Genomic DNA, 21,963 nt, shown 5'->3' with positions numbered 1-21,963 from the left:
CACTCGGCATCCCATGTGCCTGATACAGGCCATCTATATTTCTCTTCGAGATGTCTGGTATAATCAGACCATAAGTCTAGATATATTATGGCACTTAAGCCATGCTTGTGATACATAAAATGTCCTGGACTATCCCTAGGAGGGACAGGGACTGCTTCCTCGAGCAGCCCTTTTCTGGTCTTTAACTGACGTAACTTGGAAAATAGAGGCATTACGGGAATACACTTGAAATACAATATACAATAATCACAATAATAACATATCAGACAAAACTTTCATACCACGACATAAAAATACATGAATAACAGTTCGAACAGAGTACTACCTGGTATACTGGAAACAGAACACATGAATTTCTCGAGAACGAAACTTACTAGAATTACTAGATGCACTGCTAAAACAGTACGAAACATACCGGTCCCATAAAGAGACACGTCTGGACCCGCATCCACCTAGGTGGACACTTCGTGTTGGATCTGTGTACCCAAACCCACGGACCAGAGACAAATTAATGACTCTGTCTAGATACTACCCCAGCAACGGTACTCACCGGGCAGCAAGAACGGAAGGCCTCGGACTGGACTGGACTGGACTGGACCACTACGACGTCGGACTACGAACTTCGGACTTCAGTTACAGGTGGGCCTCCGGATACCTCGGACCTTGTACTCTCGGCTTGGGCTCTGGTCGGGACTCGCCGCGTTCCACACCGCCTCGTCTGGATGCTGGACCGCAACCTCCGTCTCCTCCGTGGGCCTGAGGGATACTTGAAGCAGAAATATCTGCACGTGCACGGTATGGTTCCGTCACGGCTGCAGAGGGTCAGGGGGCCTGCGTGGCTTCGCCGGCGCGTGGGGAAAGGGCAAGTCCCTATTTGGGCGCCATTATGTGGTAAATAAATAATTAATTACCGGTTCTATTTTTGACAAGATATACAAATAACAGATAGCTCAATAAATAAGAGACAGGATTCGAGGTATCGAGAGTCTTTACAGGCTTTAATAAGGCATGAGGGACAGGAACAGGACAGCCTGCATGGGAATAGAAGGATGGCAGCTGCCGGGGGCAGGAATGGCATGAGCGCTGTATCATATTAACGGTACATGATATATATACATTTCATTTACAATAGCATTCAATACAGTAGGCGTAGCAGTAGGCGTTTCTCGTAGCAGTCGCGAAAGATAAGGCATAAAGTAGGTGTAACAAGAGGCGTGTACTGGGCGTATACATAGACATGTGATATGAACGTCACAGAAGTGTCATGAATGAGGCGGAAACATGGAGGGGGCTACTCGAGCAGCTGGGACCTCTAACCTAGTGGTGCGCGCAAACGGGCAATGACGTGTTACTAGGGAGAACTGGGGGCTATGACTTCTGCGCTAGAAGAGGAGACTAAAGTCTGCGGAGTCAGGGTGACATGTACCTAAGGCATATCTGGTATCTGGAGTACATGTTGATAGAATCCAAAAGTTATCAGGGTAAAGGCTACTTGACACTAAGGCTGGTGCATGCATTATTCTACATGTATTGCGTGTGCGAGGAATATTCTATGAATATTAATACAGTATTTCTCTTACATGGAGACAGAAAGGCTAGACTATGGCTGAAACTGTTGATGCGATTCAGTAGCTTAGGAATGCAGAGAAGGAGGGCTGGACTGATAACTAAAAGCATAACATACTCTTGGCAGACAGGCAGACAGGCAGGCAGAGCCAGGCCGGGCCGGGCACTGTGAGGCAGGAAGTAAGTGAAGGGTCAGGGATACAGGTGGGGGCTGTATCGCTCCTCGGAGAGGGTTCAGGAGACTGGAGCTTGTATCTGGTGTCCGGGCCCTTTTGAGGCCTAGAAACGGGGACATTTACTGAATTAACGTGCACACTGTAAAACGTGGCAACATAGGTTTACATAGGCCTAATACTCGTTGCTTTCACGAGAACTGGAAACTGGCATACTAGAGTTGGACACAACTATAATTGCGTCTTTAATCGATCATAGGGGGATACATATGCATATTGATCATGCACATATAACATAGGATGAGGAACACGTAGGCACATATAACATGGCAAAATTTACTTTTCCACAGCGTTTCGACACAACTGTGTCTTCCTCAGGACTGTACCATCATATTTCTGTAAAAAATATATATAAAAGATATTTACAAGTCTGTATCTAAAGTGCAAAAAAACGTTTATAATGTACATTTTGACATTTCATAAATAGTGCTAGTGTTCTGATTATCACAAAGTCTAATAATACCGCTAGACATTCATACATGAGAGGCATCATTTATGTACATATATACAAATCTATATACATATCTATAGAAACCTATTTACATCACTGCTACACCAATTTACTATACATCCACATCTATAGTAGAGAATGGTAGACCATATTTATGATTTCACAGGAAAGATAAGAGCAATAGAAAAAAGCCTGTAAAGGTTTACGTATTTACGTTATCCTCAAAGCTTTGTTTGTCCTTGAGCTATCTTATCAATATTACATAGTAACTGCTTATAGGCTAAAGTCACAGTGTTTATAGCATTTTATGAAGGGTCCTCTAGGGCCATGTTGGTTAGCTGTACACTTTATTGTTATATTATATAGTCTGCTTACCTATAGATACCAACACATGGTACCGGAATTAGAACCAATATGGGGTAGATTACACAGCAATGGATCCCGGGGTAAAGTAAGAGTTGATAGGTTCTGCAGAGAAAAGGGGAAGTGGGGATCAGAGTGCCAATCAGTGACTCAAACACATAAGTTTTTTCCTCTTAAGTGCCCACATTGTCTATTGGATCCCAACTGGTAGCATGGCATGAGTATGGAATTAAGAATGAGTTGCCTATGTTCTTTCCTCAACCTGATTTGTTAGCAGTACGAGTTCTTCTTACTCTTGATGTCAGAAGAGTGCTATTGTACTACATTGAAAGAACAAAAGATTTTGGTAAAACAACTGTTCGTTGCATTTGCTACACCTCTCAAAGGCAATCCCATTTCTAAATCTGGTATTGCAAGATGGATTGTTAACTGCATTCAAACCTGATACGCTAAAGCTAAATTAACTTTATACCTCCTAGAGCACATTCCACTCATAAAAAGGGAGCATCTATGGCCTTTTTAGGTAACATCCCTCTAGCTGACATTTGTAAAGCAGCAACATGGTCCACATCACACACTTTTACCAAACATTACTGTGTGGATGTGTTAGCACTTCAACAAACCAATGTAGGCCAGGCAGTGCTAAAAACACTTTTTCAAACGGCTGCAACATCTACTGGTTAGCCACCGCTTTGAGAGAATACTGTTATATAGTCTATGTGTAGGTACAGCACACATGCCTCGAACGGATTATGCTACTTACCCAGTAAGCATCTGTTCTGGTCTTAGCATGTAGAGCTGTAGATTCACATGTGCCCTCCCACCTCTCTGGGCACCTGTAGCTGTTGCAGTTTTGCATTATTTACATTACATATGCATAGACATCTCTGTACTACACTTGTTTACTCCATTCTCACCCTCTTATGGGAAAACAATCTAACAATGGAGTTGATGCCCATGCGCACTATCACCTAAAGGAGGAGTCACCTTACCTTGTGACTAGGAAAGACTACTTAGAAGAAAAACAACTTGCAAACATCCGGACCCAACACTAAATGGCAGGAGTATGCAAAGCATGTGAATCTACAGCTCTACATGCCAAGAACAGATGCTTACTGGGTTAGTAGCATAATCCTTATATTCTTTTGCATAGATAGTTTCTTTTTTAATTCAATGACACAAAATGACATGATAAAAACACATTATAAGACCACATATGCATCGTTGGTGCTATCATCAAACATTTCCACATAGTAATACATCAAGTGAAATTCATATGCAGATAAAACAGTTTAAGGAAACCATACATCTGTTATTACAAGAGGACCTACCCCCCACATTGACCACACCAGAACAATCTCACCACATACACACCAACACACTATCATACTCTCATATCATACATAGACTCCCCAACTGTTCACATTGTGCCAGTATGTCATGAAGATTTCCGTTGTGGGTTTAAAAAGGTACCACTGGGTCAATGCACATTTCCGTGGAATTTTTAGTTCTTCCCCACCTTTATCAGGACCATCCCTTTTGAGGTGAGTGGAGGGGTATAATTAACTAAAACCGGCCTAATAGGGTGAGACTTTATCCACCACACTGTCAGGAATTCAATCTCGATGATACTGTACATTTACGAATAATAAAAGGCTCGGGTGTCTGAAGTGTTCAAACTGGGAAAATACTCTGAAAAATAAACCTTTGGGAGAGTTTTACTCAGATCCCCAAATGCTCTGAGGATTGTTTGCTAGGGAATATAATGATGCCCCAAAATTCTGTTAGATTCTATTTCCTTACCCGGGACATGTCTCATCTACTGCCCGGCATGGGATGCGAAGATTATGAAAGGAGATGGTGTACACACATTTAGAAATAATCTGAAAGCCATTGTCAATAACTTTGAAAGTGGTTTGCATTACTTATCCTTTACTCAAAGTCTTTCTGCAGCATCCCTTTCAGAATATGTCTGCCCTTCTTTTATGACAGCATACATTAGAAAAGCCAAACATCTTTGGGTCTTTAAAAGACACAGCCCCAGAAATAAAATCATTAACGGACATATTTTCAATAAGCTTTGTCAGATGTTACTTTACAGCACTCAAACTAAATTGGGACAGCACTCTCTGGCACAACTGCCACACAGTATGAGAAGTAATAGTTCTGGGAGAATAGCTATTATACCTAGGATCTTGTCTATTTGCTTATGGACTAGTAGCTTTGGAGATCAACCTATAAATGCACATCAGGATATTTTGGCCATAAGGCTGTACCATCTCAACCAAACAATGTTACATTGTATGTTTCATTCTGCACCATTTAAATTACTGTTTATAATTTGTCTCTCTCCATTTCTAGTCTGTAAAGTGTGTCAAAGTAAATTTTCTTGATTGATGGCGTTTTTAAATCGAAAAAACATGCAAAGCTCATGCAAGTTGTTTGCTGCAGTCTTTTTCTTAACATCTTTTCATCATTTCATCATGTACGGGAAATGATCGCAGCGTATCATTCATCTTACATAGTAATGAAGAATTACAGCGTCAGAGGCAAAACTTGGACATACATTAAGAATGGTGCTTTTACGGCCTGTTACAGTTCACAAAACTATCACCACTGTCTGCTCATCAGGAGTATTCTACCCGTCCCACCCCTCCAATGGCATTGCTCCATATCAATAACCCCTAAAGTCACGCCAGGCTGCCAATACTTTCTCCCATTTATTGTGGCAACCTTGTGGCTGGAACATCAGGGCATGTCCTTGATGGTTCAACACCTGGCAGGTTCCCTGAACGCCAGGGCAGACAAGCTCATCCGCCGGAGCTTGATGGATCACTGATGGCGTCTTTACTCAGAGGTGGTGCAAGGACTCTTTCAGCAGGGGGGAGAGCCTTGGTTAGATCTAGTCGTCACCGATCGGAACGCACAATGTCAGATGCTCTGCACGTTGGAATTTCCAAGGCGGCACTTACTAGGCGACGCTTTTCGTCACAAGTGGATTTGCGGTCTTCTATACGCCTTTGCACCTATACCACTCTGCCCAGAGTGCTGAAGAAGATCAGGCACGACCGCGCCAAAGTCATTTTTGTGGATCCGGGTTGGGCACGAAGAGCCTGGTATCCCGAGCTCTTGAACATGGCCATCGATCCTCCGATCAGAATGCCCCTTCAGGAGGATCTTCTGCCGCAGCAGCAGGGGATGGTCCTCCACCCAAACCTGTCCAGCCTCCACCTCCTTGCGTGGAGATTGAGCGGCGACATTTGACAGCTTTCGACCTTTCTCCCGAAGTCTGTAACCTTATCTTGGCAGCCAGGTGTCCGTCCACCAAAACGGTATATGCCTGTAGATGGAACAAATTTGTGGCATGGTGCACAGCAAAGGCTGTGGATCCTCTTTTTATCCCTCTTTGAGGTTTTCCTCTTCATTCTTACTTTGGCCAAGCAGGGCTCTGCTCTGGGCACTCTTGAAGGCTATCTTTCAGCCATTTCGGCCTTTCTTCCCCTTCCTGATCAGCCTTCTCTTTTCAAGTCCCCTATTGTAAATCGTTTTCTTAAGGGCATTATTCACCATTTTCCTCCTATTCCTTTTGTAATGCCACAGTTGGACTTGAACCTTGTTTTGACTTACCTTATGTGCACTCCCTTCGAGCTGCTACATAATTGTCCTTTCAGACTCTTGATCTTAAAGACTGCTTTTCTGGTTGCCATCACCTCTGCTCACAGGGTGAGTGAGCTTCAGGCTCTTTCTTCTAAGCCTCCTTTCCTTCTTTTTCAACCGGACCAGATTGTCCTTTGAACTCGACTTCTTTTCTTCCCAAAATGGTTACCTCTTTCCACATAGGACATGCCCTTACGCCCTACCACTTTCAAAGTTCGCCAGCAGCCCCTGCAACAGATTATTAATGCTACTGTGGGCAAAGACCCCACAAATTGAGACAAGATACCATTTTGGATTGTTCATAAAAGCAATTAACTGAAATTGGAGTATCCTCACACAACACCCCAAGATAAAGAATGCTAACTTTACGAGCTCCACTTGGTAATGTACCACCTAAAGAAAAGGGTATTACATTAGGAACCATCTTGGTGAGTATTTTTGTAAGCAGTAGGACCGGACTTAAACTGCATTTAACTGAAGGTTACCCAGAGACTGTTGAGCTGATTAGCACCACTGGTAATTGGCATTAGATACAGACCCAAGAATGCCAGCCCTGTAATTACAAGCCTGCTGCATATTTCTTCACCTGATACTAGTTCCACTGAACCCCCTCTGCAAGTCAGAAAAGCAGAGACAACCAGGGTCAGTTTGTTTATGTAGCACCATTGATTCGTTCTGGATGTGTTCCCAGGCTCTGTGTAGCCCACACCACTTCCCCAGCTTATCCTAGGGTTAAGTGCGTTAGGCGACGGCTGCTGAGAGCTACCCAGTGAGATGTTTGTGAATGTACACCCTCCCTGATTGACACACAGCCTCAGGAAGCACAGGGCTTAAGCAGAAAGCGCCTGTGCTGTGGTCAATCAATGAGGGTGCTGGGCGTCACAAATGGGTGTGGCTCTAGGCATTGCAAAATTCAAAGGCTCTGGGCTGGCATTTCACAAGCCCAGTAAAAGCTGCAACAGGGTCACGTACGCACTACTAGTGCACTTGTCTTAAGGAAGCGCCATGCCTCTGCCTGACCCTCGCACAGAGCAAAGGTCAGATTGACTAAAATTAAATAACATTTTAAGAGATATAGGAGGCAGAGCGGGGGCAAGAAGAGTTTGGGGGGGGGGTCGGAGCCCTGACGCTTTTATTAAAGAACCGCTGCTGGTCTGTTGACTGTTTGCCTGCACTGCAGGGTGCACTTGTTGTGCAGGTCCTGGAAATATTGCCCCAGTCACTGTTGGCTGTAAAATGTATTGCTATAGTCGATTATAAATGGCCACCAACTCATTTAGTAAATGCCTTAAATTTGGTGTATTTTTGTAAAGCAACAGTGGTCCTTAACGCATTTGATTACAACACTGTAATGAAATATAGTCAATAATGGGTACTATATTCAAAGGAAGAAGTGTCCAGCCGGACACGGCATTTAATCAATGTAGGATTATAGAGGAATTTTACAAGCACAAATATATACAGTGGGATACATACCTGAATCTAATACATGAAAACATAACAAAACAAAAATAAAGAAAAAGGTTTTTCAGGCAAAAGCAGAGGGGATGCTTATGATCAGTAGAAATGCATATCAAAGCTATCCACAGTTAACACACGAATAAAACACATTGGTAGGCTTGTGTGTAGCTATATTACTGGTCGACAGCGTTTCGATCCCTAAACAACAGATACTGGGATCATCATCAGGACTTGTATCATATGCCTGAATATTGTAAGCAAGGCTGTAATAAAGGCAAGAGGGGTGCGGAGTGCCTTTCTGAGGCGGAACCACAGTTAAGTTGTGGAACACGATTTTCGGTTTTGGCTCACACGTGGTAGATACTTGTATGATGCCAGAATCGTGGCTCAAGGTTGCCGCTATTGTGCGGCGACCGGAACCTGCTGGTGACGGATACAGCGGGTATTGGTAAAGATGGTCAAGTAACCTCGGGAAAGCATCTCCTCGTAGGTTGTCTTCTAGGAGGGTATTGCTTTCTAGCCAAGTGGCGTGTTTTCGTAAGCTGCCGTGCACGATGGCGTCAGATTCGGGAAAGGGCAGTTAACATTGAAAGTGTCTCTTTCCTGGAAGGTTCAGATTTTTGCATATGGGTTTTGGATAATTCTTGTGATATCACTCAGCCAGTTGAAATGCCTACTTCTGCATCATTGCATCTTTATTGATGGTTATAACGTTAGAATAATTCCCTGCCGCATGCAAGAATCTCCAAGCACTAATTCTAAAAAAGGTGAAAAAGTTACCCTTCAAAGAATTTCTAAACTGAGTTTTCAGATTTTTGTTTTTTAAAGATGTTTTAAAAAAACAAATTGCCACACAATACTACATAACAGCACTTAACATTCGATTAGCTGCCTATCATGTCTAATAAAAACCCCCCAGCAAAAACAACCTTAAAGGTATTTAACATTTAGTGATCTAATAAGGACCCTGTCACTTTAATGCACCCTGGGTTCTCTTTCTCTTGATGCCTACCATTGACGGACTGTTCAGTGGGGCAGTTCTGGGGGGTTTTCTGTTTCAAGAGAGTGGGATCTCAGAAAACTGTTGATGAAGACTGGTTTTGTCGGAAATGAAAATGTTTCATCTTTATCAACAGCTGTCAACCAAGAAGTTTTAAGGCATTAGTGGTCATTATTTTTTCCTCACATAATTTGCTACTTTTTTTGTTTAAGTGGGATAACAAAAACGTTTCCATACCCTCACCACGTTTATGTATGGGGTTTGCATTTCAGCATCCCGCTCCACTAACTTGTTCTATAATAGCCAGATGAACTGTATATAACACAGTCAAGGGGAGAATTTATTTGAATGTCAATGTTAAAGGCCTATCATCATTCTGTATCAGGTAATTCAGTAACATTGAAACATTCAAGACAATAGACATTGTTGATACACTGAATCATAGCTTTTGAAGTTTAGAGTCCTATCAGTTTCTAGGCATTTGTTGTCTCATAGATAGGTGTCAAGTGCTCACGTTGATCCATTTATCAGAGGAGGATCTGACAATGCCTACACCAACTGGGGTCCCCTATGCATTTTGGACATGCAACCTTTAACAAAACAAGAGACGGCCTGAAGCAAATCTCACTCTGCAATATCCTCCCATTCCTGCTTGTGGTACACAAATGAAGATCCGTAGTCCAGGTGTAGATGAAGACAATACTTTATTGACAAGTAGATAGGTGGCAGGTTAGTAGAAGATAAGAGATAAGGAAGAAACTCGACCAGGAGCTAGCTACCAGCTGCTCAGCCTGAGATGGCTAACTGACAATCCAGTCACAGAAAGAAACTCCACATTCTATGATGTCACAGGACATTCTGATGGAGAAGTACTGAGGGAAAAGACAGAGAATTCATTTACCACACATCCTCTTTCGTTAAGGAACAACAACAGGAAAGATGTGAAGTCCGAATATAAGCACTCAGAGTAAGCTATAGACACAAGAGCAAAGGATGAAAACAAAAGTGTGAAACCAGAAACAAAAGAAATGAGAGAGACATGTAGAAAGATAAATATAAAAGGCACAAATGGTGAGAAACACAAGAATGCAAATTACAATCTTACATGCCCATCCACCCTCTTTAGTAAAACAAGGTAACAACCCTGGTTGTCCGAAGAGGGTATGACGACCAAGTGATGAAGTGTGCAGATGGAAGAAGGCACAATGAAAATGTACAGCGGAATTGAAACTAAACCAACACACACTCTTCAAGCATGAGGATGTACCCAAAAATATTTTGGCAACGGTGCAATCAAAAGACAACTCCCCAAGGAAGGGTACACCAAAGGATATTAACCTCCTGGAACAAGGAAAATAGTAGCTACAACCTAACAACTTCCCCTATGAAAAGGGTACCACATGCAAACAAAGTAAAAATTGTTTGACGCAAACTGACCAAATAGTGGTGCTGACCACGCACAGCGCCTCCCCAAGAAAGGGGGCCTCGTCGCCAAACTGTGGTACACAAATGAAGATCCGTAGTCCTTGTGTAGATGAAGACAAGACTTTATTGACAAGTAGATAGGTGGCAGGTTAGTAGAAGATAAGAGATAAGGAAGAAACCCCACCAGGAGCGAGCTACCAGCTGCTCAGCCTGAGATGGCTAACTGACAATCCAGTCACAGAAAGGCACTCAACATTCTATGATGTCACAGGACATTCTGATGGAGAAGTACTGAGGGAAAAGACAGAGAATTCATTTACCACACAGCTCCAAACGCAATATTGGTCTCAAAGCTGAGCTATATGTCTCCAGTTGAGAAGAGGTCTCCTGCTCTTTACTGCTCTCCTAGACCACTTATATAATCAGAGACACCTCCTCCTCAGTGTATGCACATAGAAGAGGATCAAGTACCACATAAGAATACATTTAGGAGAAACAAGAGTCCCGCCAGATGGACCAAGGATTCACATACTGAAATTTCTACTTCCTATACTCCAACATCAGTTACAGAGTCTCCTTAAAGATTCTTGCCAGAGGATGGTATTCTGAAATTTCAAGATCTATTAGCTTGAGGACTGTACAAGCCTAGCATTATTTTGAAAGTACCTCCCACTGTGATGTCAGTTACCGTGGAGATGCAACAGCTAAGGGCAGCGCATAGACTCTTACTACCTCTGGTGCTACATTCGCTCAGACGTCCCTCGAAAAAGTCTTAACCTGAGCAGTTACTAAAGCAGCCATCCCAAGTTTGCCTGCAGAGCAGGACTATCCTTTTCTTTGAGTGGACCCAAAACCTGACTCTGTGATTGTGTCAGATATCTGGAAGTGCCGAGGACTGTCTCCAGAAACAACATCTCCTGGCAAAGAGAGGCGGAGAACTAATATAGCTAGCCAAAACATGTGTGGGACAGCCTCCACTGCCCGAAAAAGCCACAATTGTAATATGACCACCTTTTTAGGGAGATATGATCAATCCCTTTGTAAAACAATTTTAAAAATCTGCAGCTATTCCCACGAATGACTGCAAATAGTGATGCAAAAAGTGTCTGGATACTGTCATGGCATCATGCTTGGATTGCCGTCCTAGATCTTAGACTAGCTCAGGAGGTAAGCAAACCGCTAGTGCAGTATTACATTCATGTATTGTTGAGAAATGGACCATCATTTTAACTTTTGTGGAATAATAAACTCCAACACAAATTTGATCTATTGCTTGTGTATATACAATTACAGTGCTACATCTCTTATCACACTTTCATCAGTGAATGCCGATGTTATTTACAGATTTACATTGTTTTCGGCGTAATCACTGTTGCCGTGTTATTTTGCAACTAGGACACTAGACCACGGAGACAGAGTGAACACAGCCTATACTTGGTTGCATTGTTAACTAACCTCCTCTGACGCAGTTAATTCATTTGTTGTGTCTCCTTATTATGTTTAAGCATTTAGATATCCTGCCACAACTTGCTCAAAATTGCGCCCTGTATTGGCTTGCTGCTTGTTACTATGTACACTCCTCTCATGTATTATCAGCAATGTCCCTTTTCGCAATATTTACACCATCAGCATCCTCCTATTTAGGATTGCCAGGGTCATGCCCTGAATGGGCTCTACTAGCGACATGGGATTCTGTTTTGTGTACTATACTACGGGGAGCCTTGTTCAAGTTTGCCTATCAGATTCTCTCATTTTGTGCCCTATATACAACCACATCTCTTCTTCATTGTCTAATCCCCTTGGTGTCTTAGTCTGCATTTTGATCATGTATTTGCAGTCTAGGGTGCGTAGTTTTCTTACTATATCTCCACCTCTTTCTGATTTCTCCACTTGATCCAGGCAAAAGAATGTTAGTAGACTACTGTTACTGTTGTGATCAGTCTCAAAGTTCCAGGCAACAGGATAGTTATGATCCTTGTTGTTAATTACCCTCATATGTTCTAGGACACTTTTCTTGGTGAGGTGGATCGGGCTACCCACGTATTGTTTCCCACATGGGCACTGTAAACAGTAAACTGTATAGTCTGAATTACAATTGAGACATTTTGTTAGCAAGGTTTTGGACTTTTTTCCTGGTATTAAATAGTCCTTCACTTTGTGGCTGTTTCTGCAGGCTTTAAACCTCATACAGGGGAAGAACCCCTTAATTGGGTTCGATCTTTTCTGTTTGGGTGTGTTTAACACTTCTCACTAGATGATCTTTCAGGGAGGTCCCTTTCCTGTAAGTCACCAAAGAGTTTTCTGATATCAGTTTCCCTACTACACTGTCAGATTTCAACATCCGCCAATCCCTCCTCAGGATTTGGAACACTACGGATGATTTCTCAGTGTAGTTAGTGATAAGTCTTACTTTATTATTCTGACTCTTCTATTCCTCTTTGTCAATCAAGAGTTGACTCTGTTGCGTTTGTTCACTTCTGGATTCTGCCTTATTCAAGATACCTCTATAGTAACCTCTCTTGAGAAATCTCTGTTTGGCCTGCCCTATTTCTTTTCATATTCTGAGGAAGTGGAGCAATTATGTTTCATCCTCAGGAAGTCCCCTAGTGGAATGTTGTTAATCACGCTCCTGGGATGACAACTGCCAGCATGCAGGATTGCATTTCCTGCCGTGGGTTCTCAATAAAGAGCTGTCTCTGAGCTGTTATTCTCTACATAGAATCTCAAGTCCAGGTAGACCACCTCTTTTTTGCTGATGCAGCTGGTGAATTGTAAATTCAGATCATTTGCTTTGAGGGCGCTAATAAAATCCTCAGTCTCGCTCTGTGGACCCCGCCAGACGATGAACAGGTCATCTATATAGCATGTCCACAGAGCGGTGTTGTCCATCCACCTCTCACGTGGAGAAGCACGTGGCCTGGGGACCCGCCTAGGCCACGTGCTTCTCCCACCCGCCCACAAACAAGTTTGTGTTGCTGGGGGTGAAGCACGTTCCCATCGGGGTGCCTTGCTTTTGTAAATATAGCTGTCCTGCAAAGGTAAACATATTATTGTTCAGGCAGAACCAAGTCAACTCAGTCAACATTTGATTGTGTTTGCGGAATTTATGGGGTCTTTTTTGTAAAAAGAAACTGATGGCTTTCAAGCCCTTTTCATGAATGATACATGTATACAGGCTTACAATGTCCATTGTTATTAAGAGCATATCTGTCTCCAATTGTGTGCCTTCAATCATGCGCAGGAAATATGAACTGAGGTCTTTCACAATAGGGAAGATTAAATAGTCAATGTACATCGAGGTGTTTTCTAAAAGACTATTTCTTGATGACACAATCGGTCGCCCTGGAGGCCACTGTTTATTTTTTTGGATTTTAGGTAACTGGTAAAAAGCTGCCAGTTCCGGATATTACCCCAGTATTGGAACTTTCATAGATTCCCATGCTTTTGTATCATTCCCCGTCGTCGGACTGGGAGTCTCGGTAATAAAAAATATCATAGTAGTAGGTACAAAAGAGAAAGGAAGGCCTAGGCCTCATTCCCTTTTGTAACATATCAGCCTCTTTTTGTAAAAAAGACCGAACTCTAGGCGTCAGCCAATCAGAAGAGCCTCACCCTTAGAACCTTCCTGAAGGAACCTCAGAGCCTCAGATTTTCTACCGCACGTTGTGCTAGGGAGTCTCCATTGAGCTCTGCTCTATTTCTACTCTTTAAAACTCATTTCTACAGATATTTCTTCAGAATTTTCTTCAGATTTCTTCAGGAAACTTCTTCTTCTTCAAAATGTCTGAGGTTGAGAAGAAGAAAGCCCTTTTCAAGCCCTGTTCCACCTGTGGGAAGAAAAGGCTGTTTGTGGAAGACAAACACAAGGATTGCATCTACTGCCTGTATCCAGATCACAAGGCAGAGGACTGTAAGATTTGCCGCACTCTCTCCACCAAGACCTTGAGAGATCGTGCTGGAAGGCTTCTTACATGGTTGCAGAGGCAGAAGGAAAGGAAACATGGAGTTTCCAGTGATGAGGAGGAATCGGCGTCCTGTGCTTCCTCTAAAAGGTCAGTGAAAAGGGGTAGAGGTTCCCCATCTTCCTCTATTGGGCGCCCCTCTAAGGCTTCAAAGAAGACCCCCAGGGAGTCTGATGGCCGGGGTTTAGGAGGTTCCCCCCACCACAGTGGGTCGGGCAAGGCAGAACTGGTTTCGCCTCCTAAGGGTGAGAAGACAGACCCAGCCTTCAAGAGACCCTCTTCACACTCTTCAGAGAGGAGTTCAAAGTCCTCTACGACGAAGACTTCGTCGACGGTGGCTCCGTCGACGACGAAAATGAAGCCCAAAATCCAATTGGTCCCGTCGACGGGCTCGTCGGCGGGAGCGTCGACGACGAAAGCTTCGTCGTCGGTGAAGAAGAGCTCGACGACTGCGGCATCGACGGGCAGTATGCCGACGACATCGTCGACGAAGGCGAAGACATCGTCGACGAAGAAACCATCATCGTCGACAACGGTGTCGACGACGGCAGTACCGACGACGACGTCGACGACGGTGTCGACGACGGTCATGTCGTCGACGAGTGCTTCGACGACGACAACAATTTCTACATCGACGGCGGGCTCGTCGTCGGTGGCGTCGACGACGACATCTACTATTCCTATCTCGTCGACGAGGATTTCACCGGCGTCGACGGACCAACCAACGATACTGGCTGCAGAGAGAAGGATAACAATATCTCTCACAAGGATCACGCCTGAAATGACATCCCCAAGGAGGGTGACCTCATTACCCCCAACGATGTTGCTAGACCAGGAGTACTCTGAGGGAGACGGTCAGGATGGCTTTGATTATGCGAATAGCCCATCTCAGCTTCTCATTAAAAGTCAAGAGACGGACTCAGAGGAGGCATATGAACAAGGTGGAGGTGACTACCCACAAACAGACCACTTAATGGACTGTGAATCACAAGACATGGTTTCAGTCCCGACGTCCTTCCTGCATGACCTGCACAAGATGTTGCAAGACTACAAGTCCAAGGCCGAGCGACCAGCGCCGAGGAGGTCTACTCCGTCGACACCAGTAAAGGACCACTCTTCAATTGTCCCTCCTGTACACCCAGTACAGACTCCTCCTCAACCACAGCGGCCAGTGCCCCAGGCTGCGCCTGGAACTGCGGATGATCCAGATGGGGATCATGATAATGATACGGATGCGTCATCCGGTGAGGATCAGGAAGGGGATGAATACAATGACTACATCATCCCGGATCCAGCTTCGCCCCACCAGGACCTAGGTGATTCTCCTCCTGCTGACATCGGCAGTTTTCACCAACTGATGGAACGTGCAGCCGGCCGATTTAAGTTGGTATTGCCTGCGCAAACCACAGACTGTTTCTTGTACGATTTTAAAGACACTCACCGCAAAACTACGAGGTCCATTCCCATTGTGGACCATCTATGGGAGGAGGGTTTGAAGACCATGAAAAACCCAGCGACGGTGGTCCCTGTGCTACCGCGCCTTGACAAAAAGTATAAAGCGCCGGAGGATGGATCGGCTGCCCTGACAGGTCATCCCAAGCCGGACTCTGTAATCTCACAAGCGGCGCAAAGGAAGTCACGGAACCCTTCTGCTCCCTTGACGGCCCCTCCTGACAAGGATGGACGATGGCTGGATAACACAGGCAAGAGATTTTCATCCATTGCTAGCCTTCTGGTTCGCGCCGCCAATGCTTTGGCAATATTGGGACGATATGACCGCCAGTTATGGTGCGATATAGCTCCCTATTTGGATCAGCTTCCACCAGAACACGAGCTGGAAGCCAAGAAAACCTTGCAAGAAGGTGAAGCGGTCTCCATGGAGATAATAGACTGTGCCATGGACATTGCCACAACGTCCTTTAGGGCTTTGGCAGGAGCGGCAGTATTAAGACGCCAATGGTGGCTAAAAGCGACTTGGTTTCGGCCAGAAATCCAAAATAAGGTCCTTAATCTACCTTTTGATGGCGAGGCACTCTTCGGCAAATTGATCGACGACACGCTGCAGGACATCAAAAAGGACACGGAGACAGCTAGATCGCTGGGAACACTCCAGTACCGCAAAACTCCTTTTAGGGGCACAAGAGGCAGAGGTGGCACCTACAGAGGCGCATACCAACAACAGCGCTATTCTTCGAACAGCTCTGGGTACCAGCCGAATCGCCAGTCATACCAACAAAGGCAGGGCCAGTCCTCTGGTTATTCACGGCCTTACAACAAAGGCAAGCAAGCTGCCCGTGGACGAGACTCGTCCAAACGCCAATAGCGGCCTTCTGGCTCTGCCTACTGCTCCCTCCTCTGAGAGATCATCAGTTGGAGGCAGGGTGTCAAAATTCCTTCTGAACTGGTCCCAAATTACATCGGACCGTTGGGTGCTCAACATCAACAGACGAGGACATACTTTGGAGTTTACGGAAGTCCCTCCACCCAGACCCCCATCAACCATCCCATCAAAACATCTGCATCTCCTGCGGCTAGAGGTACAGCAAATGCTCCGCAAATGAGCGATAGAGCCGGTCCCCTCCAATCAACAGGGCCACGGTTTCTATTCCAGGTTCTTCCTGGTAAGAAAAACGCAGGAGAAATGGCGTCCCATCCTGGACCTCAGGGAGCTAAATGCCTATCTCATCTCCTTATCCTTCAGGATGGTATCCCTACAGGACGTTTTGAAAATGGTCAACCCGGGGGATTATATGGCCACACTCGATCTGGAGGATGCGTACTTCCATATCCCGATTCACCCAGCGCACAGAAGGTTCCTACGCTTCACAGTAGCCAAGAGCCATTTTCAGTTCAGAGTCTTGCCGTTCGGCCTTCGCTCTGCTCCAAGGAATTTTACGAAGGTGCTGGCACCTGTAGCAGCATTTCTGCGGAAAAAGCACTTCCAGGTCTTCCCTTACCTGGACGATTGGTTACTAAAGGCCCCGACCAGAGCATTAGCGCAGGACGCGGTGCAGGCTTGCACCACTCTGTTCCAAAATCTGGGTCTCACCTTGAACAGGGAGAAATCCACGCTGCTGCCGTCACGGACAGCGCGGTTCCTGGGAGCGATGTTGGATTCGCGGCTCTCAAAGGCATTTCCTACTCGAGAAAGGGTACAGAAACTGCAAAGATTAGCAGGAAGCCTTCAAAGAAAAAAGTGTCTTTCTGTACGCAGCTACAAGTCGCTGTTGGGGGTGATGTCATCTTGTATACCCCTGATCCCGCACTGCAGGCTCCGGATGCGCCCCCTGCAGGAGCAACTGGACCTCCAGTGGCAGCAAGTGCACGGATCGTTCGACGACAATGTAATGGTCACTCGGGAGATGAAGGAGGCAGTGCTTTGGTGGTCGAATCAACGGCACTTATGCCAAGGTCTATCCTTCGCAAGCGTTCCATCACCTCACATACTGACGACGGATGCGTCATTGGAGGGATGGGGAGCAGTGATGCAGGACCTGCAGGTCAGCGGCCATTGGTCTCCAAGCGACCAAAAGCTACACATCAACCTGTTGGAGCTGAGAGCGATCAGGCTAGCCCTTCAAGCCTTTCTTCCGCGTCTCCAGGGTTCACAGGTGCTAGTCAGGACGGACAACACCACGGCTATGCATTATGTGAACAAGGAAGGAGGGACGAGGTCACTCCCCTTGTCGCGAGAGGCTCAACAGATTCTGGAATGGACAATTCTTCACGGAATTTCTCTAAAGGCGGAGCACTTACCAGGAGTGCTCAACGAGGGCGCCGACAGGCTGAGCAGGCTCGCCTCAGTCAGTCACGAGTGGGAGCTGAAACAACAAGTACTAGATCTACTCTTTCAAAAATGGGGCACACCAGAGGTGGACCTTTTTGCAACGCCGACCAACAAAAAGTGCCTAGCCTACGCCAGCAGGTTCCATCACCAAGGCTCATTGGGCAATGCCCTATCGATAGCCTGGACGGGGAGGTTTCTCTATGCATTTCCACCGATTCCCCTGCTTCCTCGTCTCCTCAGGAAAATGAGGACGGAACCATGCAAGCTCATCCTTATAGCCCCGGCGTGGCCAAGACAATTCTGGTACACCGAGCTCCATCTGCTATCGCTAGTACCTCCGATAAAGCTGGAAGATGTTCCGGATCTCCTGGCAATGTCCGAAGGACAAGTTTGGCATCCAGACCCAAGATCGTTGCGCCTGACTGCATGGCTCCTGACCAGCGAGAATACATGAATGTTCCTCTTTCCAATGAGGTCAAAGACATCCTCTCTCAGGCAAGGGCTCCGTCCACAAACAAAACATACAGACTGAAGTGGAAAAGATTCTGTATCTGGTGCAAAAAAGAAAAGATTGATCCTTTCACGTCAAAACCTCATCAGCTCCTACCTTACCTACTCTCGCTAGCTAAGTCTAATCTGTCCCATTCGACTATCAAGGTTCATTTAGCGGCGATTTCGAGATTCAGAAGATCTGATTCTGGTCCTTCGTTGTGGTCTGCAAGAATTGTCAAACAATTCCTCAAAGGCCTGTTCAGGGTCTATCCGCCAGTGCGATCTCCTCCTCCAACATGGCATCTAAACTTAGTCCTGGCTCAACTAATGAAGGGACCTTTTGAGCCGATTCACCGCTCAGACCTAAAGTTCTTATCATGGAAGTTAGCTTTACTCTTGGCCCTCACATCAGCGAGGCGAGTGGGGGAGATGCAAGCCCTAACTACCCAAGAACCGTTTTTGCAGTTCAAAAAGAACACTACCATCTTAAGGACGAACCCAAGGTTCATTCCCAAGGTCCCCACTGACTTTCACCTAAATGAGCCGGTCATACTAAAGACATTTTTTCCGAACCCAGTCACTCCAGCAGAAAAGACATTGCACACTCTGGATTTGCAACGCTGTCTAAAGTTCTACATGGACCGAACCAAAGACTTTAGAAAATCTTCACAATTGTTCATTGCTTTCGGCGGTCCAAACAAAGGTCTCCCTCTGTCTAAACAGGGGATCTCGAGATGGATCTCAAGTGCCATTCTGCATTGCCACAAGTTAGCCGGAAAACCTCTAGTGGGCAAGATCCGTGCTCACTCGACGAGATCAGTGGCTTCTTCTACGGCCCTCTTTGCGGGGGTACATATCAAGGACATCTGCAGAGCTGCTACCTGGAGCAGCGTGCACACGTTCACTAAGCATTATTGCTTAGAGTCATTGCAGCAGGATGACGCGGCTGTGGGCCAGGCTGTCCTGAGAAACCTCTTCAAGTGATGGGTGAGCTTTCCTTTCTACCCCACCTTCCATGGGTAACACATTTTGTTCTGTCATTTCTAATGTTATGATGTACTTATTTACAAAATGTGTTTATGATGGTTTACTGCTTGCTATTCTGATACAAAAGCATGGGAATCTATGAAAGTTCCAATACTGGGGTAAGAAAACAAGTTACTTACCTGTAACTTTAGTTCCCCAGTATTGGTAACTTTCATAGATTCCCATGCGCCCACCCACCTCCCCGGGGAAAGCTCAGCCTTCAGCAGGTATGGTGTCTAGCACACTACGGCTACGAAAATCTGAGGTTCCTTCAGGAAGGTTCTAAGGGTGAGGCTCTTCTGATTGGCTGACGCCTAGAGTTTGGTCTTTTTTACAAAAAGAGGCTGATATGTTACAAAAGGGAATGAGGCCTAGGCCTTCCTTTCTCTTTTGTACCTACTACTATGATATTCTTTATTACCGAGACTCCCAGTCCGACGACGGGGAATGATACAAAAGCATGGGAATCTATGAAAGTTACCAATACTGGGGAACTAAAGTTACAGGTAAGTAACTTGTTTTCTTCACAGTTCAAGAAAGTCCCATCCTCTTGGTCTAGTGTTCCTTCATCTCTCGATTTGGTTATCAGTTTTTGAAAGTCCGCTATACTTTTTTCATATTGCTTCCTACTGATTGGAGTGTAGTGTTCTTCATTGCTCAACTGAGCCAGCGCTTCATCGTCATATTTATTTCTGTTGTGGATCACCGCATATCCCCCTTTTGTCCGCGGGCTTGATTACGATAGTGTCATCTTGTTTCAATTTGACTACTGCTTCCCATTGTTCTTTTGATAGATTCCTTTTGTTTCCATTGAATCTGTGCTTTTGTAATGTTTTGAGCTCCTCGAGAACAACCTCCTGGAAAGCGTCCAAATTGCCTCTAAATCTGCTCCCACCAGTTGGTCTAGGGGTTCTATTCCCTCTATTGGTAAGCCTTCTCTCCTTCTAGGATGCAATTTATGTAGTTCCATTAGTTTAATTTTGTGGATAAATTTGTAAATGTCTATACGTATCTGGGCGTAATCAAATTCTGGGGTAGGGCAAAAAGTTAGTCCTAATTGGAGTACTGTAATCTCTGTCTCTGTCAAGATTCGATCTGAGAGATTCAGAACCGTTGGTCTGTTTTCCTTTAATTCCATCGTCCCCCCCCGTTTGCTGCGTGTCACAATCGGAGTGGAACGTTCTGTTCTTGCCTTTTTTGCCCCTCCTCGTCGTCCTCTTTTTGTTTCTGGTGGATGCGCTATTTGAGCTGGTCGCTGTCTTAGTCCCCGCATCAGCTCATACTCTTGAAAAAAAGTGGTAGGCTTGCTTCTCACCCCACCTTCTCTGTCACTCAATGTCTGCTCTCCCTCTAACACTTCTACCTCTGAGGTGTCTTGTTGTGAGGCAAGTCCACCTGAGTGCCCAAGTAAAGCATCCAACTCTTCTCCAGGGATGCCAGATGAAGGCGCCCCTCCTCTATCTCGTACAACTAGATGTGGAAGGCGGGCGGGAGCACCTCGACGACTCATCAGGAGGTTATGTGTATATATGTATATATATATTCACTGAAAAAACCATAGGTTTCACACCAGTTATAGTTAGCTGGAAGTTTTACTCGCATAAAACCATTGAAATTCCCACGTTATAGTTAGTTGGACTCACTATAACTTGCGCGTGCAATGCACTGCTGATGACGTCACATAGTACATCACTCATGACATGGTCAGTGACATCACTCATGACATCACTGATGACACCATCCAGTGAATTTGTGTCTTTCTGAAAAATAAATATTAGTGAATAATGATTAAATATTTAAATATATGTATTAGTGTTTCACTTTGTGTATAAGTGGCTGCATGGGTTGGTGAGTAGCTACATGTGTATGTATATGGGTTATTAGATGTTTTTGTAATATCAGTATGAGTGTCTATATGGTTTGGTGAGGGTATTACTTAGCACATAGATGCATGAATGACTGACTCTGTTTGTATGTGTTTTGAAGACAGCATATGTGAAGGACTGTATGGGTGGATGAGTGTGTATATGTGTGTGTTAGTGAGTGAATGACTGTCTCACTAGTGTCTTTATCAGTAACTACATATGTTTTAATCTAGTATATGTGAATCTTGATGTATATAAGTGAGTATATGTGAGAGTGAGGGATTGTAAGAGTTCCTGTTTAAATAAGTATGCTTTTCTATAAGTGATTGTTTAACAGAGTAAACATGTGTATGTTTTCTTAGAAGTAAGGTGGTAGTGTGTGTATAGCTGTATATGCAAATAAATGGATGTTCAATAGTTTATTTGCATGTGTGAGTATGTGTGTGAGTAACTTTTGGATGACTGTCGTAGTGTAACAGGATATATAGGTGTATCATTATATATGATGAGTGAGTATATGTATGAGTGACTACATAGAACTGTTGGTGAATGAGTGGATGTGTATATAGATGGTGGAATTACTGAATTGGTTGTTGTAACTGGTATGGGTATCTCCATTTTTTTGAAAATTTTTGTTTCTATTTTTGAAAATGTGTTTCAAAGGTTACATTACAG

General features: G+C 44.7%; 1 protein-coding gene across 5 annotated transcripts in view; it reads left to right on the top strand.

The window, feature by feature from the left end:
• GSS (glutathione synthetase) overlaps positions 1–21,963 on the top strand; it is a 757,391-nt gene that overhangs the window by 637,507 nt on the left and 97,921 nt on the right. The gene's annotated exons all lie outside the window — the stretch shown is intronic.

Source organism: Lissotriton helveticus, chromosome 7, assembly GCF_964261635.1.
Source record: "Lissotriton helveticus chromosome 7, aLisHel1.1, whole genome shotgun sequence".
Classification (NCBI taxonomy): Eukaryota; Metazoa; Chordata; class Amphibia; order Caudata; family Salamandridae; genus Lissotriton; species Lissotriton helveticus.
Note: the sequence above shows the minus strand (reverse complement) of the source record. Positions and strands in the feature narration are given on the sequence as shown.